The sequence below is a fragment of the Ambystoma mexicanum genome, chromosome 5q (assembly GCF_040938575.1).
Source record: "Ambystoma mexicanum isolate Mex_15411 chromosome 5q, UKY_AmexF1_1, whole genome shotgun sequence".
Lineage (NCBI taxonomy): Eukaryota > Metazoa > Chordata > Amphibia > Caudata > Ambystomatidae > Ambystoma > Ambystoma mexicanum.
Genome location: NC_090933.1, coordinates 355,432,190 through 355,448,302, shown reverse-complemented (window position 1 = coordinate 355,448,302; position 16,113 = coordinate 355,432,190). Strand labels below are relative to the sequence as shown.

Below are 16,113 nucleotides of genomic sequence, written 5' to 3'. Positions count from 1 at the left end.
AGTGACTTAAAGTCCCCTTGTTTCCCACTTGCACATAGAGGTCTTCAAGGTTTATCCTGAGCCCTCTTCTCTTTTCATTTCCTCTGTCTGCCATTATTTCTTCTATTGGGATCTTTTCACATTTCAATGCCGATGACTCACAGCTCTTCATTTCCTTTTCCTCCTTCTCAAATACTCTTCACACTACTATTTCTGACTGTCTTCTTGCAGTTAAATGTTGGATGAACTCACATTAATGACATCTTAATGCCTAAAAAACAGAAATTCCAATCTTTCCTGCTTCTGCTATCACCCCCCCTATTCCACCACCTGCTATTATAGTTCCCCATTTTGCTTCTTCTGACTTTAATCAAAGGGTCATCCTTGATTCTTTGCTTTCCTTTTCATCACAGATTTCTAACATTGCTTGCTGCTGTCGTTTCCAACTCTTTAATATTCATAAAGTGGTCCCTTTTCTCACATTTCATGCCATTAAACTTAGTTTTATTGAATTAGCCTTTTCTCGTCTTAACCACTGTTTCTGTCTTCTTATTGGTCTTGTTGCTTCTGATCTTGCCCCTCTTGGTTCCATCTTCAGATCTGCTGTCCGCAGTCTTTGTGGAATCCCCCCTCATTCTTCTATTTCTTCTTGTCTTCATTCTCTTCACTGGCTATCTTTCGAATCTCGTTTATTTTCCACTTCCTCTGTCTTACTTTTAAATGCCTTCATGGGCTTGCACACCCCTATATTTAATCACTTGTCTCCTTTCATGTTCCTTTTTATTCCCTTTGCTCCCAATCTCAGTTTCTGTGTTTCTGTCCCTAGGCCACGCTGTGCCTAATCTCGTTTTCGCTATTTTATTATTTTAGCTCCTAAACTTGGGAATGCTTTACCGCTTCATGTTAGATCTATATCTTCCTACTCTCTGTTTTTCACAAATCTCAAAAATCATCTGTTATCTAACATGCTATAAATGTTTGGATTGTGCATAATTTTACATTAACTTTGTACTGATTTGTTCTGTATGTTAGGATATTTTAATGAAAGCGCATTATAAAACCATAAATACAAATTAATGTTTTCCCTCTAATATCCACAGTCCACTCTGAGATTACAAAGGTGTGGAAAGAGGCAGACCACACCACCTAATCCATGTTTACAGACAAGCCTTATTTCTGGATTAGGAAGAGTCATGTATACCCTTTCAAAGGATCATACGCCAGATCTCAAAGGTTGAGGACTGGCTGCGGCCACTCAATGTCATGGATACATAGCTCCATATTCCCATATTAAGGTCAAGCTTTGATACCTCCACTTCACCATGGAAGACCAGCATTTCCAGTTTGTCCTCACCTTCAGTCTCCAAATTCCAAGAGTGTTCACAAACACCCTAGTCCACTTGACATACCACCTCCACAAAGGGTTTGCCATATTCCCCAACCTCAATGATTGAAATGCCAACTTCCATGAATAGCTGTGATGTCCAAATCCCATTTAGCAATTTGAAGGTATTTAACTAATCCAGCAGGAACCTAAACCTCATTGTTTCCATCTCAGTGCCTCTCTCTCATTGCAGCCCACTTTGGACACAGTTGTGTTCCACTGGACAGACAGAAGATCATCTCTTGTGCGGGGCTCAAGCGTGCTGCAGATGGAGTGACAAAAAGCATTGTTTTTTCATTCATCTGTGGGTCAGGCTCTACCTTTGTCCTCTAGAAGCTGCTGAAGACACTGGGATGATAAATACTTATTCTCCACCAAGGGTGGCCTGGATCCAGAGAACCTTGTGAGGGGTTTCTCTCTCATCCTCTGTATTCTCAGTGATCACTATGAATTCAGGCACAATGAGATGGGAAGGCCTGATGGAGCATGAGCTGGCACAGCATCCGTGGTCAGACTAGAAATCAGAGACAACTTTAAACTGGCAGGAGCTGTTGTAAATCCACAGGGCCCGAATATCTCTGCCCACCGGGTCCTGGGGAAGTTGGACTTTTGAATACAGACAGGATGGCACCATTTCACATCCATTGAAGTTTTGGTACACACTTATGGCCTGATTCACAGAGAGTGTTCCTATGGGATTGCACCATTATAAAATGCGTCCATGAATCAGGCCCATAGTCTGTGGGTGGAAAACATCAAAGGAGATACTCTAAGCAGGTCCTTTCTATTTCCCAAAACCTGATGTTCTGTCCAGAAAAGTTCAGCCTGCTTACAAGCCTCTTCAGTCTCGCACCTATGGAGTTGTTTGTCTATGGGCATAAAGATCTCCCCATGTACTGCATGCAGTTCCACACCTGTGGCCTGGATACCTAGATGATACTGTGACCATGTGCTTTCCAATATTCTTTTTGCTTTAACTCCTTTCATCCCAAGAATTCTTTTGAAGAAGCAGGAAAGCCCTACGAAGGTAATCAATATTTTAACATACTTTGCCAGGTGGGCATGGTTCCATATGCTGGCATTAATGGCCTCCTCTGCCATTCTTGCTCCCCAGAGTTCAATTCCCAGGACAGAGGGACATGATATCCCAGGTGAACACCAATCAGTGAGTTGGCCCTTCAAAGGGAAGTTCTCCTGAGTCAAGGCCTCTCCCAGGATGTGGCACTCAGCATCCAGGGTTCTGTAGACCCTCTAACCTGAAGTCATAGCAGGATCCCTTCTCTAATGTAGCAGCAGGAATTAGTTGCTGTTTTTAGAATACAAAACCTCATGTTTGGTCCATTCCCACAAGGGTTTCCAAATATGAAAGGTACACTCCTCACTAAGGTCTAACTAAACAGGGTAAAACCAGAGAATAAATGGACCTCAAAGATTAATAGAAGGCAGAACAGGGAGCAGGCAAGCAGGCCGAAGGGAAACAGCACAAAGTAACAGAGGCTGGGATCTACAGGGTCACAGCACAATAGGCAAGGGCTCGGAGCTGCAGGTCATCAGCACAAGAAAAGGAGGTTAATGGTTGCAGAGACACAGCACAAAGGAAATGAGGAAATACACTGGCAGCATGGAGAGTGACGAGGACTGAGCCAGCAGAGCAGGGCTGTGGAGATTGGAGCAAGGAAACAGAGGAGCAGATCTCTGTCACAGGCACAGGCAAGGCACAAGGCAAAGTGATCAGCATAGTAGTGATCAATCCCAAATGAGTTTCAGTTGCATGAGGGTTAGAGTTTGAATTTGTGTTTAATTGAAGAACATGAATGACAATTTCGATCAGAAAAAGAGTGAGTGCTAGTATGACTCCAGTGTCCTTACCTGCACTTTACACTCCAAGCAAGGACTTATCACATGAATCAAGCTCTGCCAATGAATCCTGCAAAACTCCAAGCTCAAAATCCAGTCTATCAGTTGCCGCTGCAATTCAAATTCATAACAACGTGCTTGCTGCTTCCTCGCAAGCAATGATTCCTTTTGTAAAACTGTACGAGTCTATAAATGAAACCATTCGTGATCAAGGAGCGATGCTATTGAACCTTACGTTAAAACTTGAAAGAATTGATAACTTCATCACATTTTCAAAACAACAAATGCAATCTGAAGAAGGCTCATGTGTACGCTGGCAATCGCATATTAGCGATGTCCTCTCAACTAATCAAAGGAGGAATGAAACCCTGTTCACAGATCTCATGGATGTAACTGCAGACATAGCCAACAGATTATTACCACCTACCATAATCGGAAAAGCTAACGTGAGTAAGCACACTTGTTCATTAGCTAGGAATACTCATTTGATGCCTCCTTCTTTGGTTGTAAGTTCACAAAACTCTGACTCAAAAGATGCAGCAAATATTTCTATACCCAGTGCTCGTACTGCAACTTCAAGCACAGATGACTCGGCAAAGGTAATCCCACAACCTTCATTTGATGTAACTCAACCTTTACTAGAAATTGAGTCATCTGTAGCTACCGACGCGGGCCCTCTAAAGGATACTGGCTTCTCAAAGCTTCCAGTGCTCCAATTCGCTCCTCTTAATAACCCATTTTCATCATTTGGCATTTTCTCAGGTCCAGCCAAAACAGGTGACCTGGGTGCGGTGCCAAAAAGGAAAGTTGGTACGCAGAATGCAAAATCTACAGCCCCTTTAAGAAAGGGAAAAACCACGACATCATGCCCTAATCCAAAACAAGCCATACATTCATCCACCAAAAGCTTCATCAGGAACTTATCCACTCCACCAAGATTATTTTTATTTATATTTAAGCGTAACATGAAATCTTGTACTGAAAATGTACAGATACAACGCACTGGCCAACCTTCATCCTTGAAACCTGGAGTGAAGCGGCGGCGTATAATCTCAGAAGACCGCTCTTCCGCCGTGTCAGTTAAATCCTCTTCGACTGACCTATGTGACTTGTCAACTTATTCTATCTCAGGTGACGACGAAATGTCTCAATTGGGCGGCGAGGCAGGCTTGCCCTCGCCTCAGCCTCCACGCCATATGTCTTTTCCGGCTAAGAGTGTCATATCCAAGCGGCGAGATGCTGAGCTCTCTTCAAGGCGGAGTGCGACTGAACGAGGGCCTGCCGACTCTGCCCTGGAGAGTCTAAGTCTCAACCCAAAACTAACGTTAAATCAGCGCAAATTGCAGCTCACTTCTAATCTCAAGGGTCCTGAAAGAAGTTCTCAGCAAACACCAAAAAGCAATCATAAATTGAGATTACAAAACATTCTGGGCGATGACAACGAGTTAAACTTGAACCGGACAAATGTGTTAAGGTTGTTCAAACACATTCCTCCTCTGCGGTTGATTGTCACTGAGGACATCCAAATAGTTGAATATGTAACAGAGCAATGCTCTGATTCCGTCCTGCCACACATCGCTTCAAGTGGAGTCCGTAATACTCTATTGAAAGCTGCAGATGACCTCTTGATGTTTGGCTTTGAAATTTCAAGTGAACCTGAGACTGAAATCGTAAATAATTCCGCTAAGAAGTCCGACAAGCAACTGCTTGCTAAAAAAGTTGAAGACGTTGCAAATTTTCGAAAGCTTCTAACTACAGTAGGTACCCACGGTCACATAAAGCACCAAAAGAAGAACTATGTGAGCCGTTCGAGAGTACATGCTGAAGTTTAGCCATGATTGACAGCAGTGGAGGCTCCTCATTCAATTCTCTCTTGGAACACTCGAGGGTTCAGCCATCTATTCAATGACTTTGAATTTCCACTTGAAAAGGTGTTTGCCATCTGTTTACAAGAGACATGGTTGTCTGAGGCCCCCCTGAGAAATGGCTTTACTACCTTAATCAATCCAGCCATCAAAAATGCTCATGGGCGCCCAAGCGCAGGACTTATAACTATGGTTCGCTTGTCACAAAACTGGTCAACACCAGAAGCATTTAATCCCAACCCTTTTGTTCAAGGTACAATCATGCACGCAATGTGCGAGAATGCTGATTCAAAAAAAACATCGCTTCTAATCATAAACTGCTATTGGAATGCGGCTAATATCAGTACGAAGGTACTCATAGATGCCGTATGCTCTCTAATGGATAACGCAATTTTAAAACACAGCAATTTAACAATTATTTGCTGTGGAGATTTAAACTGCACCTGGTTCAAATATGCTCCAAAGGATCATACTTACCATCTGATTCCCAAAGATCAGATTGGAGTCAGAGCTCAACAATGGTCAAAGGTAATGAAAATACGTAATTGTGTAATGGTTAATGGTGCGGTTAAAGGTGATAATCCAGCACAACCAACTTGGCATAGAGAGCATCTTCATAGTATCATCGATTATTTTTGGATTTCAAGAGTGTTTGAGCCAAAGATTAACTCACTGCACGTCCAACAAATGTCCAATAGCGACCATAGATTATTAAACCTTGAATGTCTCCTGACTACTGCAACTTCCACAGATTTATACAACTTACCCGTTGAAACAAACAGGAGCGGAAATCGGCTGCGGATTAGTCTTAACCAGATTGGCTGTTTAACTGAGAAACTTATGAGATTGCCTATTGGGGTGGATTATACCCCCCTTCTATCGATACATACAACCGATTCTAATGGTTCGAAAACACAACAAAAAAGTCATAAACATCTGTTCTGCAAGCTCTTGCATGAGAAAAAAAAAGAGCTAAGAAGAGACTTGAGGTGTCTAAAAAAAAGAAACATGTCAAAGCAAAAATTATCAGTGGAAGTGAGAGACAGACGTACACTGTTCAGAAATTGGGTAACTTCCAACCGCATGATAATAGAGCAAGACCGGGCCGAATTAATGATGAAATTTATGCTAACTAAAAACACACGCGACATATGGCAAATTTGAAATATAGGACACATTTGATCAGTAACGTAATGCTAAAAAAAAACACGCTGCTATGGGCTCCTTTCATTGAATGTCTGTTCAAGAACATCACCAAATATAAATCATTGCCTGAGTCTTGGTTAACTGCAATTGTTGTTCCCATCCACAAAAAGGGGCGTTGGGATTCTCCTGATAACTATCGCCCGATCGCCCTACTCGATTCGATCGGTAAAATCTTTGGATCAAATTTGAGATCAAAATTGGCAACCTGGGCTTGTGAGGCTGGTATTCTAGATGACCGCCAAACTGGATTCTCAAAGGGCGTTGGTGTTGATGTAAACATCTCAATATTAACCATCCTGAAATTAGAAGCCTTAAAAGCAAATACCAAGTTACATCTGGCCTTCATTGACATGAAGCAAGCCTTTGATGGTATAAATCGTAATCTGCTGTGGCTAAAATTATTAAGATGGAAATGTCCAGCTGGTATACTCAATCCTATCATGGCCCTACACTCAAATACTTCAATTCGAGTACGTCTAAATAAGGCTGGGGAACTATCCGGTAAAATCATAACAACAAGAGGGGTAAAGCAAGGGTGCCCCTTGGCAGTTGATCTGTTTAAATTATTTTTAGCAGATCTACAGCCCCATTTAGATCAAGCCCACTGCTTCCCTCCTAAAATACACAAGACTTCTGTACGATACATCGCCTATGCTGATGACCTGGTGCTGTTGGATCGAACTCAAGTTGGTTTGCAGCGACTACTCCACTGTCTTTACGATTATTTATCGTCTAATGAGCTTCAAATAAACACTGAAAAAACAAAAATCGTGACAATTGGCCCTGTGAGAAGTAGGAAAGACAAAGCCTTTAAGTGGGCGGTCGGTGGCCAGCTCTTGTCATCAGTAAACTCAATACGTTACCTTGGAGTGCAGTTCAACAATTCGTTCTGCGAAAACTCATGGGTATATGCTTTGAAAGTAAAATGTCTAGGATTGGCTCTTCAAGCGGCCAAAATAAACAAAAGCTTTGGCAAATTTTCGCTAACTCCAATCATAATGTTCTATCTACAAAAGGTGGTACCGATTCTGACCTTTGGTGCAGAAGCTAGCTGGCACATAAATGAAAACACCTGGAACCAGCTTGAAGGTTGCTTCTGGAAACGTGCATTAAACCTTCCGAAGTGTGTACCTGTTATCACTTTAAGACATGAATTGTCCTTGAACTCTCTTTATAGCCATATGATCTGGAAATCTATTGCATTGATGCGAAAGATGACAGAAAACAGCAAACCAGCGGCCTATCGTATCTTCTCAGGTGAGGACGACTCCACCAGGGCCTGCTTACTAGATCTATGGCGATCAAGAGTGCAACATTGGGTTGATGCTGCGGAAATTGGTAATTACGATCTGTTCATACGACCACAACATGCGAAAAGAAAATTTGATATCTGGGCATGGACTATCAACTTGGAAGCACACGAGAAATTGGCCTCTTCAAAATGGCTGAGTCCGGATCACAAAAAATTAAACGCACAATCACCCTATCTTTTGCAATGCTACTTGAGACATTATCGCGAGCAATTCCTAAGATTTCGTTTAAATATCTTGAAAACAAAGGAAATTCTATGGCAAAGAAAGGATGCCTCGCTGAAGGACAATTTATGCCGTTTTTGTCGAAGGACCACTGAAACCTCAAAACATCTAATTCTAGATTGTCTAGCCACCTGCGACTTACGTTCAAAGCATCTGAGCCAATTTGCGCCTCTTGATGGAGACATGGAGGCTTGGTGGCGACTAATTTCCAGTGGCAATAACGTTAAACACGTATGTGCCATCGTAAATTACTTAAATATATTGCTTCAATCTCCATGTTAACCTGTGCTAGCAAGTTGGGCGTGACTCACGGGGGCCGGTGGCGTGACTTCGTCACTATTTGACTTGAATCTGTTGGGAGCATTTGTGCTCAGGCTTTAACTGGACTTGAAATTTGTCTGATAGCAGATTGAGGCTAAGCTTGTTTATGTTGCATTTGAATTTTGCTCTTTATCCTTTTTATTTTCCTTTCTGTTGACCTTAGTCTACTCATGAATGAAGATTCGTGCTAGTTCTAGAAAATTTAAATTAATCACCTCAAAGAAATCTTTGAACCTTTGAACCTTGAACCAATTGTGATGAATATTTAGGATGTTGTTTTGTTTTGTTTGAATCTTCGAAGTGACCATTTGAAACAAAAGTTTTCTCTATATGTTAAAACTTTAGTTTTCTATAAAATAAAAAAAAAAAAGAAATGACTTACAGTAGCACATTTACAGATGGAGGAAGCATTCCCATGAATGGTACCTATACAACAGCATAAAGATGAGAACAAGTGGTGAGCCAGTTCATGAGGGTGTAAAAAATTAGGTCACCTATACATTTTGTTTCTGTTTTCTTTTTTTTCTCCCTGGTATAATAAAACAGGTGAATTACAAAAGGTAACATTGACTTAAGAGGGCAAGTGTTTCAAACTAAAGAGGAGTTCTAATTAAATATAAAGAATTACATTGTTATGCCTTACCGGTAGCAGTGATGAGGTCAGATAGGTGAGAGCGCAGGCGAACTCCTTCTTTAGCAGGTAAGGGAAGGTTAAGCCAATCTTTGAAGAGATCCACAGTTGGGCTGGCTTTGACCGTTATGGGCAGTGGGTTCCAGTGAAGCGGGCGAGTAGGGAGAAAGAGTAGAAGCGAGAGGAGGCCCAGGGAGGGCATGAGATGGTGAAGTTAAGTGCAGAGAAGGATCAGAGGGAATGAGATGGTGAGTAAACTCAGATACAGACAGGGACTGAGGAGCAAGACCATTGATAGCTTTGTAGATGTTGTTGGTAGGTGGAAGGTGAGGGGGATCTTGGTAGGTTGTAGAGAGGGTGGGTAGCAAAGTTGAGGACGTTGTCTAGAGGGAGGAATGAGCATAGAGGAAGTCCAAGGAGTAGGCCTGAGCAGTAGTCCAGTCTGCTGAGCACAAGAATGGAGATTAGAGTGTTTGTAGAGCGGTTGGTAAGAAAAGGATGAAATGTCTGAATGGTGAGGAGGTTAACACGAGCAGCAAAGTTAGTGGTAGTGATGAATTGCTTCAGTCTTTTAATGCATGTACATGAAGCTTCAGGGAGTGGCAGCTTATAAGCAGTGCTAGAAGGGAGGCAAGCCAAGGTGTAGCTCTATGATGGGGCCTCAAGCAGTAACAGGTGTGATTAATGGAAAATGCTGAGACAGAGTTTTGCAGCGGAGTCATTGCTGAAAAACTCCAGGAGCTTTTATATGAAAACAAAAGCATAATAATTCCCCTGGCATTTTGAGTGTTGTCCATTGAAATAGGTCTGGTTTCCACCAGTAACTGTGAAATCAGTGTGCATGCAATTCAGAGTCCAAGAAAGTTTCTGAATAAGGCTGCTGGGTTTTCCAGATATATTGCAGGTGTGTTATGTGAAATATAGTACATTTTTCTGGAAATAGTTTTGTGCAAGGAAAGGTTTAATAGCGATTCAGGGTCATCTCTGGGGATGGCTGACAATGCCCCACATGTCTGCAGACAGCGCCAGGCAGAGGCAGTGATGCAGAGATGTGACACCAAATCCTGAAAGGGGTCTGTTTTACATGACCTAGACAAAATAATGCGCCTGCCAATTGTAGGGAGATATATATATATACACATCTCATCAATATACTGCATTTTGTGAATTAAAACTATGGCTCTGTCTTTACCTGCTGATGTAATATCTGAGTTATCATTTGAGAGATCATCTAAAATGTTAATGATCTATTAATGCATGTCTCAAATATCTTTAGTATCTCTTGAAATTTGAACTCTGAATTGAATAGCCAGCGTGAAATAGGTGTTCTGATTTAAATTAAACCATCATTGGAGGTTTCACAAATAGCTCACCTTGATTAGATGGTACAACTATTATGCCTCTTTCACGTATTGTCACAATATTCTTAGAAAATTCTCTGACTATTTAAGCAAACAATTTTTACAGCCATGTCACTGATTTCCCTTCACCTGTTTCTTTGCCTAGGGGTGTTCCTCTTCTGTCCTGCCCCATGGGTTTGTTTTCTAATATTTCAACCCCACAACAGTAGCTAGGTTTTACGAGCCAGGTCTTAAGTAACTTCTCTGTGACTGTTCTTTTCAATTCCTACTTTTACAGAATTGTACTATACCCGACATAGAGATGAGACTAGTTTATCTAGTATTGAAACAATGCAATCTATTTTATATTTCAAACATTGTTAATACCTGTCCATTTTCATATTCAACAAGTAACATCTTGGTAACATTTTCTATGGGATTTCTTTTATACAAACTAATTTCATCAATAAGGTATAGCATTTACCTTCAAGGAGTACATAATTGTCGTCTGTGGCATTATTGGGAATATCATACACAACATTTTTTGTCATTGCATATGATTTTTCACAAACAAATGTAAGGTAAAGTGGTGGGTTGCCAGGTGGTGCTAAATTATGAAATCAGATTTACATGCCAACTAGAACAAAATGAGACTGTTATAATATGATTCTTTCACAGTGTATTAATGAATGCATCACTTCCTTATTGATATATTTATGGTATGCTGCTGCAGTAAATATCAATTGAGTAATTTCTAGAGTTGTTTGAGTGCTATTCATGCAAGTATTACATTTGGGACGAATGAAGATGAATTTTAAATTATCTTCATTGATACAAAGATTACATTATAAGATCAAATATTCAATTCTCACATTTGGAAAGTTCTGAAAAAAGTAATAACTTACGTTATCAAAACGTCCATCCCACAGCGGCCTGAGAAAGATTCTCCATGATCATACAATTTAGCTTGAAATAGCAAAAGAGTGGCAGTTGAGGTTTAATTGAAATAGGATATCCCGAAAAATCATTGGAAAAGCTTCTAGAAGTTATGCATCCGCAAAGTCTAGAAATAAACCAGAAACATACAAATCTGAGAATACTATGCAAGGAAGATTAACTTTTGTCAATCAATACTCTGTGATGAGTTCCAGAGTTGTGATTATCATCAATAGCATAATTAGGTAATGCATGAGTACACAGGGGGTCTTGGATAGCTAATCATTTTTGTAACATGTAGCAAATGGGCTTGTAGGAAATAGCAAAGGCAGATGTGACAATTTAAACACTAAACAAACTTTGTTACAGTCACAAAAGAGTGAACATTTCCTTGTTTGATGTGTACGTTGTAATGTTTTTAAAGGAGATAAAATCATGCACCCAATGACGTAAAACATCTATATAAACCAGTTCTCTATGTGAAAGTCTGAGTTTGTTATTTATATTTTGAAATGTGCCCCTGGGGAAAATACATATTGGTACAACCTGGAACAGTGTGCAGAGAAATGTGGTGGCATACAAACAATAGAAAAGCCTGAAACATGAACTACCCTGTAGCCAATCATTGTAATGAATTTGGACATGGAGTTGCTTGAATCCATGATATTGAGAGGAAGAAACAGAAAACAAAGTGAGGATAGTGAATACATTTCTTTCAGACCGTGAGTTGTAAAACACTGAAAGAGTCCCCGCATATTTGACAATTAAGTGGCATATTCATTTTGATGTTAGTGTACATTATTAATAGATGACATTTTTTGCTTTGGTTTCTTTTATGCTGCTCGAGAAAAATGCAATATTGTATTATGAGAACTACAAAGGCACAAGCAAGAGCCACGTGATTTTCCTAGCATGAAATGCCATGTTTGACTCTTGCTGTGAACTACAGAGCCATGTGTAGAGATCAACGAGGAGCAGAGATGTTCTGAATGAGATGTTGGATTAGTAGTACTATGAAAACACTGTAACGAGAGGAACTGAATATCTATTTACAAACCTGCAAATCTAGATACATGTCCCTGCAAAGATACTGAATGTCCCTGGTGGCCAGTGTGCTATCCCTAGTCACCGGGGGTAGGCTGCCTGTCTAGGTGAGCGATAGAGGAAAATGGCCCCTATCTGCACTCTCTGGTTACTCAAAAGCCAGCAATTCGTATCATTGTTACCTAAAACGATGGTTTTGAACTGGTCATTTTCAATTTGATTCTTGACTGTTAAAACATCTTCCTTAAAAGAAAACTCTATTTGGTACAGGCATAGGCAAAGGACGGTCATCTATGTTCCTCTTTCCCTATGCCTGTTGTTTTATTATGATTTACTATTCTTAATATGATTTTGGGCCTCATTACGACCCAGGCGGTAAGGGGTTTACGGCGCCGTAAACAGCGCCGACCCTTACCGCCTGAGTACGAGGTCCCTTAGCGCCATGGCGGATTTAACACCTGCTTTTAGCAGGTGTTAAAATCCATGGCGCTAAGGGACCATGGAGTTAATTACGCCACCGTAATTTACGGTGGCGTAATTAACGCCTTCCCCACTCCCATTATGCCCTATGGGGCAAAAATGGGAATGGGGAAGGGTAAATGGGGATTGGGGACTTACCGCCCCGCCAACTTCGGAATGGGGCGGTAAGTCCGCCAACCACCATGGCGTAAACGTAGTTTACGCCATGGTGGTAAAGTCACGGCCCAGGCGGTAACTTACCGCCTGGGTCGTAATGAGGCCCTTAGTCTATCCACTGGAAGAGTTTTTTGCAAAGAAAAACAAGTGGGGAAAAAACCCTCACTTGAAATGATTCTATCCCTTTGATGTAACTAGGTGTGTATGTTTGCCTGACACATCCTTGGATGTCATCAACCGGTTTCAGTGAGATGCAAATCATTTGTACCACTTTCGTCAGGACGGTGGTTTCAGTCTGTACTTTTGAGTCACCTTTATTATCTCTCTGTTCAAATGCCAGAAGCACAGTTCAACAGCATACATTCTTCGAGTTCTGCAGAATGAACACATTGCTGGGGTCAAAACAAAAATAGAGAGACGCTCCATAAGGAAAAGAACTGACTATCAGGGCTATACACATAGGATGTATTCATATTGGCATCGTGGCTGATCAAGGGAGAGTGATTCGTTGTTGCAAACATTAAAGGAACTCACCAGTGCGTTGTTTCACTGGGGCTTCAATCTTTGGGATTCTCTTTGTGTGCATGGTGGAATCCCCATGATCTTTGGCTTTTTTGGATTCCCTTAGATTAGTAGCATATGCCATTAACACCTGGAGCAATTGGTATTTACTGATGCAGGTAAAACATCCATTACAGAAGGAGAAAACCCAGTGCAGCTGGTGCACACATTACCACCAGCCACTGGTAATCGCCATTCCAGAAAGAAATAACACCTACAAATAGAGCAAATTACCACTGGAAATAGGATTGGGGTTGAGCTGGATTTGGAGTTGGCCATAAGCAATGTTCGGTACCTGAAGTGTAGGTCGTGTGATATCCCTAAACGTGCATATGACGTGCGACTGGAAAGTGTCCTATCATGGAACTGATCAATGTTATTGTTGATACTATGTTTTCTACCACTGGTGGCACATTTTTACCTTCATGGTATTTCTTTAAATGTGAAAAACCTGACACAATCTAGGTTTCACTGGGAGTATTACTATCAGGGACATTACTCCAGGAGAACAGTAATACTGTTGGTGTGTGAATTTACCATTGTCAGTATTTCTTCCCCAATAGGTCCCCCGTTTGTTTATTTCTTTTTTCACTAACAAATGGCATTTCTTTTGAGTTACATTTTGTTGATGTTAACTCCTTAAAAGACTATTCAACATCCTTCTCGAGAGGCAGTCTGAAACTGGTAATGCATTGCCCTTTCGAATGAGCCAAAGGAAGGGTTTTATGACGTAATACAATAGAACAAGGACTCCTAAAATGTAGGAGGTTTCACTTTCCTGAAGGATTGATGGATCCTGAGGGCTAGAGAGTGACTCTCTTACTGAATCTCCGTCTGAGGCACTTGTTTGAACTGGACAGTTCTATTTGGACTCAACCCACTCCTCAAGTTCAATACTCCCTGGCCATAAGGCAGCTTCCTGCACCCATCCAACCAGAGACTGGGCAACCTTAAGAGGCAAGAGGTAAGGAGAAGGAGTAGGCGGTTCTCTCCAGAATCCCTGAGAAGACTCTAGTGTTTCAGATTCTCCATCTGCAGTGCATCCGCAGTGGTTTCCTAGAGCCAAGATGTCTACACCAATGACACCTTAGCCCCACTGGAGATTTCTGACTGAACAGGTTCAAACTCGTTTTGTGAGGTCACCTAAAGCCATGCACAGCAGCGTTGAACTGATGCATACATCTCACATTCATAATTAGACCAAAGCTCTGCTTATAGGCGAACATTATTCTACTGGACTATGACGATCCATCTTCACTGTGGCATTCATCGAAAGCTTAGAACATATCTTGCACTGCTGCACCCACATTTGTAAATGGACTTTTGCCTTTAGCCTGGGAAAAAAAGGGTCTACATTCAGACTTTGGAACTTTACCAATAAATAAAGTCAATTAGGCTAACATTGTGCCCCATTCATCTCTTAACATTTTGGGACATCTGATCTTACAATGATGGTCTGTGGCCCTTACTAGGAGATGGATAATCCTATCACTTAAATATCATAAATCGGAAAATAAGTGACAATCACATAGATGTGATCTTGGTTTGAGTTTGCTTTGTCTGTGGTGTCTTTGAAGTGTATGGGCAAGCATCCTTCATATGTTTTGCTCTTTTTTTAAACTGTGTCCTTCCTTTTGATATGACCAAATAAAAATGAATCCAGAAAACTCAGTTTAATTTGACTTTCCGATTTAAGGTATTGTGTTCATAAATGTTTTCTACACTTGTTGCTGTTATTGTGTGAATAGGTCTAAAGTTTGTGGGCCTTTATTGCTACTTGCATGCCACAGAGGTTTGCCGGCCAGGTTAGCCTTGGATGACCTTGAACTCTCTGGCCCTTAACAATGCCAAGACCGAGCTGCTCAATCTGGATATTGAAAAGACTTGATCCAAATTATGACAGGTTTATCATTGCTCAGCACATTATTCCTGTCTCTAAAACCGAAAAACCTCTAGGGGTCTTTTCTGACCCTCAACTGTCTTTTGATCGTCAGGTTAGCTTTCTAAAATCATCCTGCAGTTACTAAACACAATTCCAGTGGCAGATTCACCCGTTTTTGGTCGTTGAAATGTTGCTATGATAGCAGCTGCTATCATTAATTGCAAGTTAGATTATTCCAATAGTCTCCTAATTGGCACCTCACAGACCAATCTAGAAACAATTGCAAATAATTCAGAATGGTGTCGTACGTGCTGTGTGCGGACTCTAATGCAACACTCATGTGATGGAAGCCAGAAGAAGCTTACACTGGTTGCCCATTCAACACAGACTAGATTATAAGGGACAGTGTTCAAGTGCTTGCATGGACCTTCCTCTCTTTCTGCGATTAGGGCCTTTCTCATTGTTTTGTATGTTTTCCTCCTATGAGCGCCCTTAGGCCTTCGTGTTAGTGGCGCAATAGAAAAAAAAAAGGAAAAAATGGTACTGGAGTTAGGCTTCTTGGCTTGCCCACAGGCCGTGGAGTTGGAAACTACTCTGAATGCCTCAAAGGGTGAGTGAGCCAGAATGAAGAGGAAACAAAATCAAAGTACTATTTTTTATGACAACCTCTTGAAGCTCTACAGAGGATTGTAGGTTCTTGTAGCGTGAAGTGCCTTCGAGGCAGCCATTTAAAGCTGGGACAGAAGTTGACACTTTTCAATTTGAAATAACTTAATCAGAGCTGCCCAGGATAGCTTGCATGGGGCTACTCATCTGAATTAGTCAGTGGAAGCTTCTGCTTTACAGATACTCCCAAGGAATTCACCCAGATCAATATGGCCTGTGGCACCTTGCAGGCTCTTATCATGAGGCAAGACTGCATTTTGTTTCATTGGA

The 16,113-nt window shown here is 41.2% G+C and overlaps 1 long non-coding RNA gene across 1 annotated transcript in view; it reads right to left on the bottom strand.

Moving 5' to 3' along the window:
* The window catches only part of LOC138498579 (uncharacterized), a 532,598-nt gene that overhangs the window by 232,872 nt on the left and 283,613 nt on the right, over positions 1-16,113 (bottom strand). Inside the window, exon 2 of the long non-coding RNA XR_011278762.1 lies at positions 11,024-11,181. This is a non-coding gene — a long non-coding RNA (uncharacterized lncRNA). The remainder of the gene's footprint in view (positions 1-11,023; positions 11,182-16,113) is intronic.